Here is a 6553-nt window from a genome sequence, read left to right as displayed (position 1 = left end):
ATATATCCAAAACATTCTCAACTATACAACAAGAACATTTCCTCAACTATGTTCCCATTAGCTTTATTCATACTACCTGTATAAATTTAATTTGGTCATAATTTTCCTCATTCCCATGACTTCTGAACATCTCCGACCAAAAAAGTCATTGAAAGTTCATATTTTATTATTTTAAAAATAATCCTCTGAATTCAAGAATTTCTGTCTGTATGCAAATAAGTGTAGGGTTATACAATGAAGCATGGGCAGCCTAAAAAAGTATCTTTCTGTAGAAAACTGACTCTTCCAGAACCCTCAATTATCAATAGCTCCTCAATGGTGGGACCTTTTGAGTTACCTCTCCTCTTCATGCTGGAAAGTTAAATGAAATTATCTTGTGAGACTCTACCCAGCAGTGTATCAAAGCAGATGCTGAGTCTCATAACCAAACTTTGGGCAGAGTGCAGGGAATCTTATGAAAGAAGGGGAAGATAGAAAGACCTGGAGGGGACAAGAGCTCCACAAGGAGAGCAACAGAACCAAAAAAATCTGGGGATAGGAGTATTTTCTAAGACTGATTCTCTAACCAAGAGTCATGCATAAAGATGACCTAGAATGCCTGCACAGATGTAGCCTATGGCAGCTCAGTATCCAAGTAACTAGTAAGGGGTAACAAGTAAGGGGAACAGGGACAATCTCTGACATGAACTCATGAGCTGGCTCATTGATCACCTACCCTTGAGGGACCAGCAGCCTTAACAGGCCACAGAAGAAGAAAAGTCAGCCAGTTATGATGAGACCTGATAAACTAGGATCATATAGAAGGGGAGGAGGACCTCTCTTATCAGTTGACTTGGAGAGGGACATAGGAGGAGATGAGAAAAGGAGGATGTGATTGGGAGCGAATGAGGGAAGGGGCTACAGTTGGTATACAAAGTGGTATTACCTACCTGAACACATTTTCTTAAATTCTAAACAACTTAAGCTTAATTGTGGAAGTATAACTATTTGCTCTTTAACCGGAAGAGAGACATGAGAAGGAATAAAATAAGTTACTGGAGTAAATAAGAAGTACATGTTAGCAGCTTCTAAAAATTAAAAAATTAAAAAATGACAGAGACGGTTTGCTTCCTGAACAGTAACCCAATACTCTACAACACTGGAGCATCATCTTTAGCCTTCTGTCTCAGTATATTTGATAGACATATATATGAAGTGGACATGCTTACCCTGTGTTGGCAGAATTCAGCAGTTGACTTGACCTGCTTTTAAGCTTGCCCATTTTAGGTGAATTTTGTTTGTTGTGAAATGAGGGCATTTTCTTTATGCCCAGGTTGGCTTGTTTGCCACATTTGAAGCCATCTCCATATGGAAGTTCTTTGTTGCTTATCATCTTTTTTAAGGTAGGCTGGGTGCTACCAGGACATGACCTGTCTCATTGTCAAAGAATCTTTAAAATAATTAACATATTTTAAATGCTATATTCTGTAGGTTTCTCAGGTTTTTGAAGACTTACCTATCTTTATATAATCGTGTCTATCTATATTCATATAATAAAACCTATCTGTTAACCCTATGATGTATACTCCTGTGAAAAATTAGGTTAGTGTCTGATATGACTATGAGTTAATTAACTAACAATTAACTTTCATTACCTAATATCCTAACTTTATTTTCTCTCTGAATAAGATTACTAACAACTTATATTTTGTTGCTTTAAAATATTTTTAATTTGTATTTTTATATTAATTACAGGTTATTTACTTTGTATCCCAGCTGTAGACCCCTCCCTCATTCTCTTCCAATCACTCCCTCCCTCCCTCACCTACTCCCTGCCCCTCTCTAAGTCCACTGATAGGGGAGGTCCTCCTCCCCTTCCATCTGACCCTAGTTTATCAGGTCTAATCAGGATGGGCTGCAATGTCCTCCTCTGTGGCCAAGCAAGGCTGCTCCTCCCTCGGGGAAGGGGGTTAAAGAGCCCAGCACTGAGTTCATATCAGAGACAGTACCTGTTCCTCTTAATAGGGAAAAATACCCACTTGGATGGTGGCCTGCCATGGGCTATGTCTGAGCAGGAGTTCGAGGTTATATCCAAGCATGGTCTTTGGTTTAGAGAATCAGTCTCGGAAAAGACCTCTGTGCCCAGATATATTAGGTCCTTGTGGAGCTCCTGTTTTTTTCCAGGTCTTACTAATTGCCCCTTCTTTCATATGATTCCCTGCACTCTGCCAAAGGTTTGGTTATGAGTCTTAGTATCTCTTTGATACACTGCTAGGTAGAGTCTTTCAGAAGCCCTCTGTAGTAGGTTCCTGCCTTGTTTCTTGTTTTCTCCTACTTTCCATATCCATCCCATTTGTCTTTCTAAGTGAGGATTGATCAACTTACCCCAGAATCTGATTTTCATTTAGCTTCTTTAGGTGTACAGAGTTTAGTATGCTTATCATATCTTATAGGTCTAGTATCCACATATAAGTAAGTATATAGCATGTGTGTCTTTCTGCTTCTGGAATAATTCACTCAGGATGATCTTTTCTAGACTCCACCATTTGTCTGCAAATTTCATGATTTCCTTGTTTTTAATTGCTGAGTAGTATTCCATTCTGTAAATGTACCACAATTTCTCTATTGATTCCTCTGTTGACGGACATCTGGGTTGCTTCCAGGTTCTGGTTATTAGGAATAAAGCTGCCATGAACATGGTTGAGCAAATATTCTTGTTGTGTACTTAAGCATATTTAGGATATATGCCTAGGAGTGGTATACCTGGATCTTGAGGTATCACAATTCTTACTTATCTGAGAAAGCACCAGATTGATTTCCAAAGTGGTTGTAAAAGTTTACATTCCCACCAGCGATGGAGAGGGGCCTCCTTTCTCCACAACCTGTCCAGCATGTGTGTTGTCACTTGAGATTTTGATATTAGCCATTTTGATGACTATAAGGTGAAATCTTAGGATCATTTGGAATTTCATCTCCCTGATGCCTATGGACATTGAGCATTTCTTTAAGTGTTTCTCTGTCATTCCATATTCTTATACAGAGAATTTTTTTGTTTAACTTTGTGCCCCATTTTTAATTGGATTGCTTGATTTGTTGCTTTATAATTTTTGTAGCTCTTTATAAATTCTGGATATTAACCTTCTGTCAGATATGGGGGTAGTGAAGATCCTTTCCCAGTCTGTATTTTTGTTATTGCTGTTATTTTGTTCTGATGACAGTGTCCTTTGCTTTACAGAAGCTTTTTAGGTTCATTTGGTCCCATTTATTTATTGTTGATCTTAGAGCCTGTGCTGTTGGTGTTCTGTTCAGGAAGTTGTCTCCTGGGTCAATGAGTTCTAGGCTCTTCTCCACTTTTTGTTCTAACCGATTTAGTGTATCTGGTTTTATGTTGAGATCTTTGATCCACTTGGACTTTGATTTTGTGCAGGGTGATAAGTATGGATCTATTTGCATTTATCTGCATGTAGACCTCTGGTTAGACCAGCACCATTTGAAGATGCTGTCTTTTTTTTTCAATTGAGTGGTTTTCGCTTCTTTGTCAAAAATCAAGTATTCATAGGTGTGTGGGTTTACTTCTGGCACGTCTATTTGGTTCCATTGATCCACCATTCTACTTCTATGCCAATACTATGCAGTTTTTATTTCTATTGCTCTGTAGTACAACTTGAGAACAGGGATGGAGATACCTCCAGATGATATGTTGTTGTATAGGATCTTTTTTTAAATTCTTGGGTTTTTTTTTTTTCCATAAGAAGTTGAGAATTTTTCTTTCAGATCTGTAAGAATTCTGTTCATATTTTGATGGAAATTTCATTGAATATGTAGATTGCTTTTGGCAGAATAGTCATTTTCACTATTATAATCCTACTGATCCATGAGCACAGAAGATCTTTCTGTCTTCTGATATCTTCTTCAATTTCTTAAGAGACTTGAAGATTTTTGCAAACAGGTCTTTCTCTTGCTTGGTTAGAGCCACACCAAGGTACTTCAAGTTTTTAGTGGCTTTCATGAAGGGTGTTTTCCTAATTTCTTTCTCAGCCCTTTTGTCTTTAGTATATAGGAGGGAGTCTGATTTTCTGAGTTAATTTTGTATCTACCCACTTTGCTGTAGGTGTTTATCAGATAAAGGAGTTCTCTGGTTGAATATTTTGGGTCATACATATATAATATGATATCATCTGTGAATAGTGATACATTGACTTCTTCCTTTCGTATTGGTATCCACTTGATATCCTTTTGCTGTCTTATAACTCTAGTAAGGACTTCAAGTATAATGTTGAAGAGATGTGGAGAGAGTCAGCAGCCTTGTGTTATCCCTGATTTCAGTGGGGTTGATTTAAGTTTCTCTCCATTCAGTTTGATGTTGGCTATAGGCTTGCTGTAGATTGTCTTTATTATGTTTACAAATGTGCCTTGTATCCCTGATCTCTCCAAGACTTTAAACATGAATGGGTGTTGGATTTTGTCAAATGATTTTTCAGCATCTAAGGAGATTATAATTTGGCTTTTTTCTCCTTCAGTTTGTTTATATGGTGGATTACATTGATGGATTTCCCTATATTGAACCACACTTGCATGCCTTGGATGAAGCCTACTTGATCATGGTCAATGATATCTTTTATATGTTCTTGTATTTGATTTGCAAGTATTTTATTTAGTATTTTTGCATCAATGTTCATAAGAGAGATAGGTCTGATGTTCTCTTTTTTGGTTGGGTCTTTGTGTGGTTTAGCTTTCAAGGTGACTGTGGCTTCATCAAATGAATTTGGTAATGGTCCTTCTGTTTCTATTTTGTGCAGTAGTTTGAAGAAAATTGGAGTTAGCTCTTATCTGAAGGTATGGTAGGATTCTGTACTGAAACCATCTGGCCCCGGGCTTTCTTTGGAAGGGAGATTTTGATGACTGCTTTTATTTCTTAGGAGCATATAGGAATATTCAGTTGTTTTACCAGTTCTTGATTTAATTTTGGTAAATGGAATCTATCAAGAAAATTGTCCATTTCATTTAGATTTTCAAATTTTGTGGTGTATAAGCATTTGTAGTAAGACCTAAAGACTGTTTGGATTTCCTCGGTGCTTTGTCTGTTGTTATGTCCTCCTTTTTTTTCTGATTTTGCTGATTTGGACAGTTTCTCTCTGCCTTTTATTTAATTTGGTCTAGGTTATTCTATCTTGTTGACTTTCTCAAAGAGCCAATTCTTGGTTTCATTGATTCTTGAAATATTTTATTTTGTTCTAATTTATTGATTTCTGCTCTTTGCTTGTGTTTCCATCAGTCTACTCCTCTTGTGTGTGTCTGCCTTTTTTTCCCCCTAGGGCTTTCAGGTGAGCTGTTAAGTTGCTTGTAGGCGATGTTTCAAATTTTTTCTTGAAAGCGCTTAGTGCTAAGAAAATTTCCCTTAATACTGGTTTCATTGTGTCACATTAAGTTTGGGTATGTTGTCCTTCATTTTCATTGAATTCTAGGAAGTCTTTAATTTCTTTATTTCTTTCCTAACCTGGCTGCAGTTGAATAGCGAGTTGTTTAGTTTTCATTTATGCGTAACCGTAAGCTTTTTGCTATTTCTGTTGTTGTTGAGGTCCAGCTTTAGTCCATGGTTGTCAGATAGTACAAAAGGGATTATTTCTATCTTTTTGTATCTGCTGAGGCTTGCTTTGTGACCAACTATATGGTCTATTTTGGAGAAGGTTCCATGAGGTGCTGAAAAGAAAGTATTATCTTTTGAATTTGGGTGAAAATTTCTGTTGATATCTATTAAGTCCATTTGATTTAGGGCCTCTGAAAGTGCCCATATTTCCTTGTTTAGCATCTGTCTGGTTGATCTGTCCTTTGGTAAGAGTGGAGTGTTGAAGTCCCCCAATATTAAGGTGTTGGGATAGATGTGTGATTTCTGCTTTAATAATGTTTCATTTACAAATGTAGGTTGTCTTGTATTTTGGTCATAGATGTTCAGAATTGTTCTGTCTTAGTGGTGGAATTTTTCTTTGATGAGAATGAAGTACTCCTCCTCATATTTTTTGATTAATTTTGGTTGAAAGTCTATTATATTAGGATAACTACCCCAGCTTGTTTTCTGGATCCATTTCCTTGAAAAACCTTTCTCCAGCCCTTTACTCGGAGGTAATGTTTATTTTTGTTGCATAAGTGTGTTTCTTGGATGAAGCAGAATGTTGGATCCTGTTTCTGCAACCATTCTGTTAGTCTCTGTCTTTTTATTGGAGAGTTGAGTCCATTGAAGTTCATAGATAATACTGTACAAAGACTGTTAGTTCCTTTTACTTCAGAGTTGGTAGTGTTATTGTGGGTCATTGTTTTCTTTTAATTTTTTTGAGAGATTATCTGTATCCTGTATTTTCTTGGTATAGTCGTTTTCCTTGCATTGGAGTTTTCCTTCCAGTATCTTCTATAGGGCTGTCTTGCTGTGTAGATATTGGTTAAATTTAGTTTTGTCATGGAATATTTTGTTTTCTCCCTCTATGTTGATTGAAAACTTTGCAGGGTATAGTAGACTGGGTTAGTATCTGTGGTCTCTTTAAATATACATGATATTTGCCCTGGCTCTTCTGGCTTTCAT

This window comes from Meriones unguiculatus, chromosome X (assembly GCF_030254825.1).
Source record: "Meriones unguiculatus strain TT.TT164.6M chromosome X, Bangor_MerUng_6.1, whole genome shotgun sequence".
In the NCBI taxonomy this organism is placed as follows: domain Eukaryota; kingdom Metazoa; phylum Chordata; class Mammalia; order Rodentia; family Muridae; genus Meriones; species Meriones unguiculatus.
The sequence above is the reverse complement of the archived record's forward strand: the minus strand, read 5'-3'. Positions refer to the sequence as shown.